Here is a 15,510-nt window from a genome sequence, read left to right as displayed (position 1 = left end):
TCCCTTTTTTCTACATAATACATTTGCAGGGGTTGAGGGGTTATTGATTAAAATAGTGAATAAATGATTATTTTGCCAGGTGCTGACATTTCTGGCTTTCAAAACTCTCTTTCCTTACTTGCGTTTTCAACTACTCAACAATAGAAGATGGAGCTACGAGCGAGCAACCGGTACGAAGGCTAAAAAGCCTCATTCTCAAGCCCAAACAAATGACAAAGCAGTATTATTATTTTGCATTGTGATTTAATACCTTTTCACCACGTTTCTGTTGAATCTCTGCTTTTAAATAGCCACCTTACTTGTCTCTGTTGTGAAAATTATTGTTTATGTCAAATACATGCCACTGTTAGGTCAATAAAGGTCATAGTTTACTTGCTGTGTATGCACTTGTACACAGGCACATGCACAAACACACTCTCACACACACACACACATACACACACACGCACACAGCTGACAACAGGTTTTGCGTTCATTTTTATGCAGATGAGTGTGGATATATGCTTCAATATCCATTGTTTATCCCTCTCATCTATCTCCAGCTTGATATGTGTTGCATTCATTTATGATCATGCCAATAAATCACATCAGATGTGGAGCGCGTGAATGCCTAATGCATACAGTATGTGATATGTTGCATGCATATAAATAGACTGTCAAACCTGTGGCACACAAACCTGTTCCCATGTCTTCTCGGCAATCAAAGCCTGGATGCTCTTGTACACACACACACACACACACACACACACACAGTCAAGCATCGACCCTTACATGTGTTTCACCTTGAAATAATTTGAGAAACAGCAACACCTCTGATTTACAGTGATGCGCATCTCAGCAGGTTTCAAATAAATCATCATTTCCATGTCCTTATGTGATGTCGAAAATAACCCCAAAATTTCTTTATAGGCGACTACCTATAGAGTGTTGACTGCAGTCAGATTCCCAGCTCTCTCCCGGTGTGTCACGTACATGCAGCACAATAAAGAATGGATTTGTTTGGATTTGTAGCAAGACTTGACCTGTAAATGTCTCCCTGTTACCCTGCCTCTCTTGTGGCTAATATCGGCTGACGGATCCAGTTCAGGACACTAAGGCGGTGACGTTATGCTAAACAGCACTGAAGTATCCAGTGTTCCTTTGACTTAATACATGTTTGTGTTGTCATTTTACATTTTATAAAATATTCTCTCCAGTGTCCTACTTTACATTCTAATGAGTGAAATGCCTGCCACTCTTAATATGGCTCTGTGTGATCTTGGCAATTGTTGTTGTTATATCATATAAGATGCAGTAATCAAACAATAAAGTTTGCCGGCACAGCGTGCTGAGGCATCTATCTACTTAATGGAGAAATGTTGGACAAAGGATGGCCCTGACTGTTGTGTCTTTATTGATTCTGCCTGGGTGCCTGAATGTGATTAAGGGGAATTAAACTCAGGCCTGCTGACGCAAATCATGGCCGGAGGTAATATAATGTCCAGATGAAGTGGAGAGATCCATCCCAATGGGGAGGTGGCCCTCTCTGACCCTGCGTGGGCTCAGGCAATTAGCATTGGCAAAGTGCAACTCAATAACAAAATCTCCAAAATGGAGGAAGTGCTTGCATGGCTAATCCCCTCTGCCACTGAGAGGCCCCGAGCCCCTTTTTAGGCGGCCATTGAGAATGCAGGTCATGGACACGGGGAAAGCCAAGCCAAGCTGCCATCAGTCTAGATATTGGAGATGGCTGGACGGCCTCCAAGTGGAGAATTATGTTAATGTTTGTTCTAATAATAAAATGCTGGTGAATTCATTAATATGGCAGTAGACAAGACATGGTTTTTCACCATATGTTGTTTGGAAGGGCAAAGCAGAGAGGCCATTCAGTGTTTGAATCTACTCTATGTGCTTTGGTCTCGTACACCTGTTTTATTTTAAAAGCTGGGCCATGTTTTAGTATCTGCTGAAAGTTATTTATTCATTTATTTGTTTTTTTCCCCATGTGTCCTTGACTGGTGTTTATGCTTTGCATGTGTGTCTGTATACATTTATACATTGTGCATGTTTTTTTCAAATGCACAGATACACATCGTGATAAATGGAGATACATAGGTGCTTTATTCTAACATAGTGCATATACATACTCACAACGTGCATGTGCAGTAGCCCCTCCCTGCATTTGTTTAGCGTGTCCACCTCATTAGCTTGTTCCTAGTCCTAAACATTTGTGTTTGATATGGAAAATGCTCGGACCATGTGTTGGGGCTTGTAATAATGAATGTTTCATACAGGTTGCGCCCAAACAATCCATCAATTCCGATTAGATTGTAATTACTGGGGCAGAAATATATTCAAATGAGTTCATTATCAGTCAGATCAGGAGCAGACCAAGCCCGTTTGACTATTTACTAGAACCTCAAGTGTTTATGCTGCAATTTAAGAGAATGCTAGAGCGGTTCCTGCAATTAAATAAGCGCATGTCTTAATATATCATTTTAGTCAATTAGCCAAGTGCTCTTCAATTGCACATCTTCACTGCTGCTGCCGCTGCATTGGGATTCTGTCTGAATATGGCAGAGGAGGGATAGTTTTCTGCGGGTCCTGCAGAGTTCAGAGTGTCAGGTAGATAAATACATGGGCTGACCAGATCTTTCTCTCTCTCTCTCGCTCTCTCTCTCTCTGTCTCAGCCCTCCCTTTCGCCGGCAGCGTTGGTTTCCATTTCTCCAGGTCACTGCTGAATGACTGCAGATTACATCGGCTACTCTCTGATGTCTGCGGGGACGAGGCCATCAGGCTGAAATGACACAGGGGGGTGACAGGCAGACCCCTCTCCGACACCCACCGACACGACTCCCATTCACGGCAGCTGGCCCCATGACACTAATCTGATTCTAGTCTGTAAAGGGCCGGTAATGCGCCCACCACTCCACTAAAAAAGGAAATGACCAACAGGCCGGGCCATTCTTGCGTGACTTGCAGGTATTGCAGAGGAACCTGATGAATATTTTTCTTTCTGCTCCTGGGGCTTGTGTCTAGCCTCCAAGAATACGCGTGGCTGGGCTTTTTGTTTTGTTTTTTTCACTGAATGTACACACCCTTGATTAAGTGGCTATTAATAAAAATGTCTTCATTATTTTGCATATTCATCTCTATTAGTTCACTATCAGGATGCAGAAGACCTTAGTGAATTGGGTATGACTGCTGGTGAAGGGAGCAACATTTTTTTTCTTGAACTTAAATACTGCATGGTCTGTTGTATGCTGGGTAACTTTCAAAATTCATCATATTATCTCTAAAATGTATGGTCTTATTGTGAAAACAATTGTTCTTTGTTCCTGAAAATTGACTTTTTGTAGATCCGAGGTTTTCATTGGACAGCAGTCGAATGCTTCTCTGCTTTGCCTGGCAAGTACCTGCGCCAGATTCCTCCTATTCAAAAGAAGACCTTCGCCCGAATCGGCAAAGAAGTGAGCTTATCCCTGTTGGTATTGTCCTCATCATTACCATGACTGTGTTTTGGCTGACATGTTTTGACTGGCTAATGGCGTAAAACCATCAGGGAGCATTGGCCATCCTTTCAAAGGAGCTCGCCCTCCGTCCGTAGCTGTGGGGCACGCAAGGTGAAGATGAATCGGGTCGGCTCACTTGTTTTGAGAGGAGAGACAGGCCCCTAATTGGATATCATCTCACTCTCTTTCCCTAATTAGCACTGCATTGCTTTATGAACTGATATTAAGATGCGGGAGAAATAGTAATTAGCTAAAGGTTATTACCAGCCAGGGGCACATGGACACGGAGCATGCTGGGCCAATGCAGTGATTGCTCACGGGTTTGTTTATTTTGCCTTATTGTTACACCCATAGGTAAAGCGTTACCAGAGTTAATTTTTTTAAGTGCTAATTACTTCTTTTAGATCCACACAGTTTATATTATCTCCAATGTTGATTGTTTCATAGAAATAAATCCTATAAGATGACAATGCCTCGACTTAACATCTGATACAGTGATCCTATTGACTTGAGCTGCTTTAGTAAAAACCAAACATACTTCAAACCTTATGCAACACGGCTACCTGACTCTATTCAACAAAAGCACAGCACTCTGAATCTGTTAGATAGGTACAGTGCATTGTAGATGGGTACAGTGCATTGTAAATGGGTACAGTGCTGTCCCTGGTGAATTTGTTAAAGACTTAGGCGTAAGTTTTTATCCATAGCAGAGCCATCTATCATGCTGTCAAGGCGCCGGGCTTGTGGCTTTGATGCTAGGTAGAGACTCACCCAGAGAGGAAGGCTTTGCTATGATCGCGACTGACACTGATTATCACTTGCATTCACTCACACAGCAGACGCAGCGCTCCCTCGCCGGACTGCACAAATCCCGAGGTCATAACATTGTGGTCTACTCACCGCACGTAGGATAAAGAAGAACACTGGAGACAGCAGGGTCTTTTCAGAGCGTCATTATTGTGGAACACTCTGTCTGTTATGGTTAGGGAACCAGAGACAGTCTCAATGTTGAAATCCAGGCTACAAAAAACCATCTGTTTAGTGCTGACTGCTGACGTACACAAACACAATTCTTTTTATATCCTGTATATGTGTGTGTGTGTGAGAGAGAGAGATAATTCTGAAAATTTGATTTGATGTTAATCGTCAACGTCGGATAAACATGCTGACATTGCATTGCAGTTTATCTTTGTACACATATTCCCCGGAATCTATAGGGCATACAGAAAAAAAATAAAAAATTGCCTGCTGTCTGTTAGTCTATCTTTCAATCTGTCTGTCCATCTCACACTCTCTCTCTCTCTCTCTCTCTCCCTTCTCTTTTTCCTCCTTTCAATATTGTGGCCTTCAATGCTCTGCTCACTGCATGCAGTTTTCTAATCATCCAAAAGAGGACAGTGTGGAACATGCCATCTCCAGGGAGGGAGAGAGAGAGAGAGAGAGACTTGGAGACTATGAGAGTGACTATGCAATGTCCTGGGCAATAACATGGACAAACTGAACCACTGTGAAGGCTATATTTTGCTTTTGTGTCATATGAGCGGACATGAATACACAAGACATCTCTCTTGCACTCTCACTTTCTCAGTCCATCATATATACACAAAGAAATTTTTTTGGTTCACAAAGAGGAATTTCCATTGGTCTGCCTTTTTTTCCTTTATTGCCAAATAAGCGTATGTTGTGGGGTGTTTGGAATGTGTTGCAACTCGAGCAAGGAAATAAAGGCTAGCGACAAGCCAAGCATTACATCATCGCCTCCTTAGACCGTACCACTCCATCCCAGGTTTTGTTCTCTTCTGCTTAAGCCCCGACTCTCCCCCTGCTCCCCGCACTCCTTATGAGTCTGGACGGACAGTGCGCCGCGATGAGACGTTATTGCAACAGCGTGTCACTGTGGCCTGCATATTCAGCAGGCAGAAAATCACTCGGAGGTGGAGGTAGACAGAGGAAGGGGGCAGGAGATAGAGAGGTGCAGGAGGGAGAGAGAGAGAGAGAGAGCGAGAGAGAGAGAGAGAGAGAGAGAGAGGTTGATAGCAAAAGACAAAGTGGGAGAGGGGGAGAGGGAGAGACGCGGGGCGGGCGAGGAAGCGAAAAGACAGCTGCGTGAGGCGCACAGGAAGAGGCAGCAGCCAGGGGAGAGATGTTGCGCGGCGGGGACGTGAGCCATTCTGACACATGGGTAGCAGAGCGAATAGGGCCGACACAATGGAGGGAGGCAGAGAGCACCGGGAGGCATTATGATTTACAGTAGGGCTACAGCCAGTTCAGGTTCGCCGTGTCTCCACTGCCAAAAGCTCGTTGGGGGGGGATGCATTCATACATCAGCTCCTGTTGTCTTGTTGTCCATGTTATCTAGAAATGCTGGAATGTACAGGAGCTACAGTAGAAGGTCATGTATTGAAACCCTTCAGGATGGGAGTCATTCAGAAGGATCCAGTGAACTGTCCTGTGGGAGAAAAAAAATACAAAAAAAATGAATAAAAAAACATTTAGCTGTAATAGGACCAGCAACCGCTACTGTAAGTTCTGGCTGTGTTTTAGTTAAGAGACATTTTCAACTATTTTAAACAGTCTAGGCTGTTCATCTCTTTGGTGGGCCAACAAAAAAAAAATGTTTACTCTGAATCATCATTTAGGTAGAGGTGCATAAGACGCCCCCGTGAAGAACAAAGACAATTTTCTGTTCAGTAAATGCATTATTTCAAATGAATGCAGTATATATACATTAATAACGCCAAGTGGGTGCACATTAAAGGACATCTCAATCGCACAAAACTAATCATTTTACAAAAACAAAAACCTTATCCTGCCCCAGTGTCACCCGTTTCCTTTCATTTACAACTGAATGCATAAAAGTACCGTTTCGCTTAAATTCATTACATCTTCAAATCATTACGTCTAAATAATAAATAAATAAAATATAAAACTGGTCACTGGATGTATTCTGAAATACTCAATCCTTGTATTTATTCTTTTAAATTAATATAGTTTAAGAATATTGATAGGATGGTAAAGCAGAATTTGATAGAGCATGGTTTTTGGGTCACATAATGAACAATAACGCTATGACAAGCAAGACCAATCAGCAATGGATGAACAGAGTCACTGTCAGAAATATCCAACCCCCCCCCCCCCCACACACACACACACACACACACACACATGCACACCCACACCCGCACCCACACACAGTACAGCAGCTGCACATTTCTACTTTTCGCACACACAGCTAACACAAGCACACACAAATAATTTCATATTCTTGCAGAAAATGGGTTCACTGAACACTCATACATGCATGAAGTAACACCCTGTGACAAACATACATGGCAAGTAAATTGGTAGCCTGCCAGCGGCCTCAAGTAGCAGATTACTACTGATATAGACTGGCTTTGAATATCACTGGTGATCTTGGCAGGCAAGTCATGTGTTCATAATTCTACATCATGCTGTAATCACTGCCCTTTCAAAGACTAATCAAGCAATTAAAAACTTCTTTTGCAAAACGGCGGTGTAGCTATGGCAACACCAACCCCCGTGGTCCAAGTTTGTGCAGATGGACCTTGGTGTCCTCTCGGAGAAATCAATGCGTCTGCAGTCTGAGGTTTCTATGCAGCCCCCCGCGCTCTGGCCGCAGTATTGAGTTATTGGTCCCCATTAATTACTGGGAGTGTGACCTGGAGCTACAGAACTAGACATTCAAGGATCTTCAGTTTGTTGTTGAATTGGGTTTTCTGGCCGAGGTGCACTGCATATACCTTGGGGTACTTTAAAGTTAATCCCACAACTGTATGAATGCTGATTATGCTTTCTACGTATTATTGTTGTCCTATGCGGTAGTGATGCTCAGAACCCACCTGTAATATCACACAGAGAAAACACTGATCTACCTCTGATGCAAAACACATTTCCATGGCATGTTTTTCACTCAAAACTGAAAATTATTAGGAGAACTTTGAATTTTTTGCTCTTTAAATTGTCACTATTTTACTGCTATATCGCTAGTATTGCACAAAGACCTTATGAAAGCTAACCTAAGGATTGAATAAGTATTCATAACTGTGTGATGTGGCTGCCATGCTTTTGTTCAGGTGTTGTCGATATGTAATAAACCAGAGTTCATGTAAACTTGGCTGCCGCAAAGCTAGTTTTAAGCAGAAGCTAGCAAGGTGAATGTGAAATTGTGTCAGTAGGATTAGCTGCCATGGTGCAGGAAAAAAGTAGCATGTAGATCAATGGTTCTTGGTCCTGGTCCTCGGGGCCCAGAGTGCTGCTGGTTTTCTATCTGGCCTCCCAGGTCTAAGTCAGTGCCTGATTAGGTGGCTAGAATGGAAATGAGCAAACCTCTGGGTCCTGTGGACCAGGATTGAGAGCCACTGATGTACAGTAGAGCCAAAGTGTTAAGAATGTTGAACACTTGTTTGAAAAGTTTATTAGCATTTTTAGCAGTTAGCCTAACTCTCGAAATATCAGTAAAAATCCCATTGAGACCAGTACAATGTAAACAAATGATTGAAATTGCATTGTTGATGGAGATATAAAACCTCAGATGGACACAGGGACATATCCTGAAATAATCCTAAAAAAAGTCTTAACTTAATGCTGTCTTCTCACTGACAGATATAGTAAAAACTGCATATCTTCAACAAAATCAGTGTGTGCAAAATATTGTGAAATGTGGCTATGGAGTTCAAATACTTATATATACTGCACTGACGGAAGACATTCTAGGAATGTTTTTCTAAGATTTTACCATTGGCAGTCAAATAGCAAGGTGATCAAATTGAGTGCATACTTCTTTGCCATCCTGTTATCTGAGGATTACTTCTTCTTTTCTTGATTGTTAGTTTAGAGTATCTGGAAAATGTTCTTAAGGATATCTGTAACATCCAGATATCTCCGGACTTTTGTACTTTGATGTTGTTTTTTCACATTTTTCAGTTAAGATGGACAGAAATTTGTAATTTGAAACCGGTGTGTGTGCATATGCATGTGCGCATGCATGCACATTTCCATTTTACAGTTAGATTGTTCATCTTGCCCTGCTGAATAAATCAGCAATAAACCATGCCCCAAATAAATCTATTTCTAGATCTATTTTTCTTTTGATTTATAATGTAAGACAGACAAATCACACAGTCCCTTCCCCACATCGCCTCTGTCTTGCACCTCATCTGCATCCATTGACATGGCCCAGTCTGCAATCTCACAATATCTCCATCCTCTAAGCACAATCTGCTCTCTGAGTAAATGGCACCTGCTAGAGCAACATAAATACATTTGAATGGACCATTGACAGAGCCTAGGCATTAGGCACTGTGGATGGGCTTGAATTGAAAAGCTAACGACAAACTCGGGCGCAGGGAACGCCAATTCCAACCTCTCAGATCCGGAGGAAATGAGATGTTTACGGTAAATGGGGCTCTTAGCAGCACCCGCAGTGTTCAATATTGATTCAATGAATCGGATTTGTAAATATGTTGAGTAGTGTCAGCTTTCCACTCTTCGAAGCATCTAGTTCCAGATGAATGAGCAGCTGGTAGGAGAAAGAATAGAAGGTTAAGTGACATTTTTTGTCGGTGATTGACAATGGGGAAATAAAGTCGTCGGTGTTTTATTGGAATATTATGACTGCGGTTTGTGTTTCCAAGAGCTTAGCTTGAAATTCATCACACTGCACGAACGTATAAACTTAAATAAATCCTTGTATTGAGCCATGTTATACGTATTGTTACCCATACACATTGTATTGACGCTTGACCACCATACTGTATTTGTGAAGAAAGAAAAAAATACACTTCAGTGATATATATATTCTTCTGGGTTATTGAAATATAAAGGGTGACATGTATGCACAACTGCACTATAGGTATGAACTCAAACATTACCGCACCTCAAAGGCAAGAGAGAGCAATTCTTGACTTTGACTTGACAGAGTTTACAACCTGTCATAACCATTGTAACCATGGCAAATTTTGAAAGGCTAAAGGGATAAAGTTGGTTTCAATAGAACGTGTCAAAGTCCTCCTTCAGGTAGTGAAACAGTTTTTTTTTGGCAATTGTGGCAATTACGTAGCTGAAGCTCGTAAAAGGTATAGTGCAACAAAAACGTCTGTCTGTCGAGTCAAAAGAGTATGACAGGGTCTCTGATATGAATTTCTGTTCCTTAAAGAAGTTGGGAAATGTGAATAGTTTGTCAAAACTCTGAAGAGGAACCTCGCTGTCACCTGTTTTACAACATGGCGGGCCCCCTGTGAGCACCCCTCTGCCTTGATCGGCACACACACTGTGATACCGCTCACCACTTCAACTCACTGACTTTTTAATGCGGTGTCGCCTGTGTTATTGCTTTAATTTCGATCTCCTTCTTCATTTCTCCGCAGGAAGAGGGGACGTGAAAAGAGAGGCACTAGGATCCATTTCCAATTTTAATTAGTTGGCTTTTGTAACTCTAACAGTCGCACATTCAGACCAACATTATCCTTTCAAAACTTTAATTAACAACTGCCTCTTGGTTTCACCACATCAAAAGGTTGGGTTAAGGGAAGAGTGTGTCATTGTGCCCATGTGCGTCTGTGTGTGTGTGTGTGTGTGTGTGTTAAAGGGTAAATGCGTTGTGAGGTTGTGTGTCTTCAAGAGCAAAGGTGCAGAAGTGTGCAAATTTTTAGACTCAGCGTATGTCGGATGTATGTCAGAGACGTTTATGTATGTGAGTTAGGGAGAGGAGGCATAGGAGCGGGGCTTTACAAATTGCTGTGAATCTTAAGGGTTTGTTTGATTTTCACTCCCTGTCTGCCTGGTTGGGGATAATTGCCCTGCATGTCGTCAGGGCCGGAACAGAGGGGAATGAACATACATTAAAGGATTATACCATAATCTGAGTGTAGCACGTCACATTTATGGCAGTGAAACATTTTCAGCTGAGAGAAGCTGTACGCATTACCGATGATCAGTCTGTTTCTCCCTTATTCTTAGCTACATGGGGAGGAATGATTCCATGTACTTGCTATGGAATAAGTTTGAATCCCAGCTTACATGTTGTCATGACTCTCTGTACTCACTTCCCTGTCCCTCTTCACTGTGTCATTTAATAAAACAAACACTAGGCAAGAGTGGGCTCCCCACCGCACTCAGTAATGGGATCTGTGATTGCTGAGTATTCTCTAAAATAACTGCAGTATAAACCTTTTCAGACATTTAGCCCATTTTTTAAAATCGCAAATGTAGCCTGCCTCCACCTTAGTGTAAATAGATGTTTCCTTTTTTGGAAGTAACCATGTCTTAACTTCGTCTAGGAGGAGCATCTCAATCAAAACATGTTCTATGCAAGCCATTAGTGCAAAGCAAACATGGCTTGAAATCTTCACTTTCCATCTGGGCTCATCATTCTCACCCCGCCGAATGAATGTGAAGGATATAGAAATGTGTTACATTGTCTCCCGTCAGTTCACCATGACAGCTGCTCTGAAGAACAGTGAGGAGCCAATTCAAAGATTGATGCCTACCAGAGATGTTAGAAGAAAAAGAAAAACATGATGTGAGCAGCAAGCTGATAGGTCATTGTGCGTAGGCCAGATGGAGGTGATTTGATGAAATATGGGAAAATAAGGGTCCATGTTATTAACAGGAGGAGTGAATCGATGCATTTGGGGAATATTGATCAAAATGTGCATACTACTTTTTTACTATATGGTCACCACAGCGCTGTGGTATTTGAGGGCCAAATTCAGGATTACACACTTCACTCCTATACCATCAAATGTCATCACAGTGTGGTATAAGTCATTTTCTACGAATCACGTCTGTTGCAGAATCTAATTAATAAAAGCAAGTAAAAGTTGAATTATAGTGAATATGTCACTTAAATTATAAATCTTCACACCTTTGCTGTGATTATTCACACAGCATAATCCTCCTCTCATATGCAAACAAATTTGTACAATGTCACAACTGGAGAACATATTTTTGGGTTCGTAATTGATTTGTTTACATGGACTGCTGCAATACATGCACAGTACAGTAATATACTGTGTACAGATCATTTTTTGGTAGCCCTTCCTTTCAGTCAGTTTAGTCAGTCACCCAAGTAATAGGTAAAGACTAGATACTTACACAGTAAATACATAGTAAGGATAGTAAGCTACCAAGTAATTATACGACAGCTGTAACTAAGTAACCGTAACCCTGTGTAAAATGAAATAAGCTATGTTTGCTAACGGTTGCAAATGTTAACTAGCAAGCCAAGTAGCCTAACGTTACAGCATTCTCTGTTGAAGATGTTGAAGTATCTGAGATCACTTAATGCGGTCTGTTACAAATGTGCTGTGGGACTGTACAGAAGGTGTACTTGTTTTTGGGTTGAGAGAGATGTGTTGCAGTCAACTAGTATCTCTACTAAAAGACTAGAGCAGAAGGGAAGCCATCAGAAGCAATTCCAATGCTCAAAAGGACGTCCCTCCCAATTTCAACTATTACAATTTGATATCTGGATATAATGAACTCTTCTCATGCATTTACCCCAAGGGTGCTGGATAATTATAGTCCTCACTTTTGCCAACTCTTTTCTGCACCAGCGGGAGATTGTCTTCATTAGGCCATATCCTGCTGACCAAAAGAAAATGGCTGACCTTTCTGAATTTCCCTCCAAAAATGATCAGTCCTACTCTCTCTACATTTACCCCAGCTTCCTAATTAACCTTATAGCCTAAAGCAGTTGTAGAAAAGTTAGTCCTGAGCTGCACAGATGGACAGATAAATAAAATAACTGAGAATGCATGCTGCAGGTATCACTGACCAATGCATAGCAGTTTCACTGACGGATGGTGAAAGATAGATAGATAGATAGATAGATAGATAGATAGATAGATAGCAACTATAGCAGACTATACTTACCCTACCTGGATCCTAATAAAACAATAAACTATCCTACCCAGATTTTCCCCTGTAAGCATTTCTACCCCTCTGGCCTCCACCATCCCAATAGATACTAATACATTTTCTCAAGGAGTTTCACACATTTACTACTGTGAGCCTATAAATGTTTTTATCAAACACCTCAAGGACTAAGATATTTGAAGAGAAATCTCGTTATTAGCTTATTGCACATCTTTTGTTGAGTCCGCTCTCCTAGTGGCTGGCCTCCGGTGAGATGTTGAGGCGTGATATTGATGCCATTGCTCAAAGGCATTGCAGTATTGGCATGATGGGACGCATACTGAGAGGAATGTCATTGATTGTCCACGGAGGTCCCTGAGTGCCAAGGTGCAGCAGCCATCTTCTCCTTGCTTTAGTTCCCTGGCCTCTGAACCGGAGAGAAAAGGACTTCTTTTAATTGGTATGTACCACCATGATTACAATCAATACATTAGCATGCTGAAAAAAGAGAGAAAAAAGTCTCGCTTTTTTCGTTTCAAGCTCTTTGAAAATGCTTGTCCCTGTGACTATAGATGACTTTTAAAGAGCTTAATCAAATGTGAGCCAGTTATGAACGGGAGGGAGAGAGAAATAAAAAAAATGAAAGAAGAAAAAGAGAGAAAGAGTTTAAACCCCCCCCCCCCAGAAGCTTAGTATCTTTGTTAGGAAAGAAGCCAAGTCTTTGAAGGCTAGTCCAAGTTGGCGTTAACTAAAAGGGGCCGGTCAATGTGCAGGGCTTGTTCAGTAACACTCTTCTAACCTTATAATCCCCCATGTCCCTCACGCTGCTGTGCTGTCTCCCATCGACTGCAACACCATTTTTATTCAATTAATCTTTTATCGCAAGCCTGTGGCTGCATTTTCAGTCTGTGCCAAAAGTGGAATTGTGTAGGTCCTCCCTTAAATCCGGGCAGCAGATAGATAGGCTCTCAGCTTTGCTCAACTGTATTGTCCTCCGTTTTGGAACCTGGTTTTTGCTCATGGCCAGTGCCAGGCAAACACATGGGGGGATAGGCCGTACAAGGCCTGGTATCTGTACCTAGTCCAGCGGAATTAGCATCCTTTTGTACATAACTGTCGGCTTGATGCTCTAAGGTTTGATCCTGTGTGCACTGGATCAGCGGTTGAAGGTCTATGCTGTGGATGTGTTTCAGAGTGTGCTTGTGATTTTCCTCCAGAGAAACAATTCAGAGGTATTTTAATTTTGTTTTCATCAACAAACTCAGTAAAAATCAGGAAGGACTTGCAACACATTTACGCTAATTTATAAAATTAGCAAGCGTTAGCACATGAAAATTTTCCCTCCATTGTTTTTCAGAATGCAAACTGTGACATACTCTAGTCTGCTAGTGGCTTCCCCAAAACAGTTCTCCCTACTCTGAACCCTTCACTCTCTACTCATATTTGATACTGACTGTCTTCCTAGTGTCTATACGGGATAAACCTTTCAATTCCAGCCAGGATCTGCCTGACATTCATGCCATGTGAAGGCTGTGGAAGGAAGGGGCACAGCAGCATGCTAAAGGGGGAGGGTTGGGTTATGGCTCTGTACGCTCCCAGCGCTCCCCCTTGTTAGCCTTTACCAGTTAGACAATGCCCTGATGAAACATGACAGGACAGGCTTTCATAGCCATGTTTGGGCTAAAGCCTTAAAATGCTAGCAACTGCACTATTTTGTAGCTCTTGCAGAGAGATAAGAATTTAAAATGCTCGCACGCTAATGCGTTGTGCGCCAGCGGTTGGAATAACAATAATAAGAAAATTACCATCCAGAGATATTTTTGACAGTCCACTGCAAGCCCAAGAGTGAGCGACTGCAGAATGATAGATTCCTTATTTGAAGTGAAAATTCACCCTAAAATAGAATTCACATAATGTTATTCCAGTGATCTCAGACAGTTCAATCAATATTTGTGAACATGAACAACTCTTTCCCCACAGACTTGAATCTGAGACACAACCTGCAACTGTTCTATTTGCAACGTATGAAACCTGTATTTGTGTACTCTTAGAAGGCCTACCTGACAGAGTTTGCATTGTCTCCCAGGACCGCTAACAGGTATGAACCAGAAGTCACCGTAGGTAATGTCACGGTGTACTTTGGTACGGCAAGATCGTGCTGATTAAAAAGTCATGGCTGATAGTGTTCTTCTCTGAAGGTATTGCTGGGCTTGTGTGATGATCGGGGGAACAACAGAGAGCCGATGGGATCATCTGCGTGTGTGTGTGTGTGTGTGTGTGAGGCCATGTAGGTAGCTGCACAATTGATTCATATCACAAGTGAACCTTAGGCTGAAAGGTCCCCTAACGCGAGATGAAAGGCAGGATTAACAGAAGAGGGGTTGAGCCGGGATGAGCAGCGGGAGTGCATCGGGGGAGATCAGATGAGGAAATAATAGAGAAGGGTCCCTTGCCTTCAGAGAGGGGAAGACAGGGAAGCGGGGCTTATGAGATGCAGAGGAGATGTAGGAGATTGAAAATGATCAGTACCAAAGAGTTGGCAGCTTTCCCGGCAAAGTTCCCAATCCTCAGAAGCGGAGGGAGAAAAGCAATCTTGATAGCAAAGAAAGATATTAGAATTAGAAAAATGAGAGCGGGGGGTCACCAAAACACAATTGTACCCGATCATTTTTCCCCCTTCTTTCCAAAGTCTATCCTGTATTCCATGTTTGATCAGTGAGTGTGCTTCACAGGTCCAAAAAATTAAGAATTATGCATTTTCCTAAGAATCAAATTGCTGGACAAGGCAAGGGTGGCCCCGTTCCCAGCCGATATTAGTGTCCTTGTGTCTGCACATGTTCTTCAAAGCCGGGCTTGATGTTTGTCCAGGGGCACAAATAGACTGATTGCGATGCACCATGCAGTTTGAATCAGCTAATACGAGAGGCTATGATTGGTGCATGCAGTCTGGAGCTAAAAATCCCAATCATGCAGTCTGATGATGAGGCGGGGATGGCTATTGATCCAGTTAGGCACTCTGTTTCCCATTCGCCCGCCCACAACAGGGACGACGCAGTGCCACCAAAGTGGGGCATTTACGATTGATTGCTTTATCCGGGAAGGGCTCATCGAGATTCATCCTAAATGAAGCGGTTTGTTTGT

Source organism: Centroberyx gerrardi, chromosome 23 (genome assembly GCF_048128805.1).
Source record: "Centroberyx gerrardi isolate f3 chromosome 23, fCenGer3.hap1.cur.20231027, whole genome shotgun sequence".
Classification (NCBI taxonomy): Eukaryota; Metazoa; Chordata; class Actinopteri; order Beryciformes; family Berycidae; genus Centroberyx; species Centroberyx gerrardi.
Note: the sequence above shows the minus strand (reverse complement) of the source record.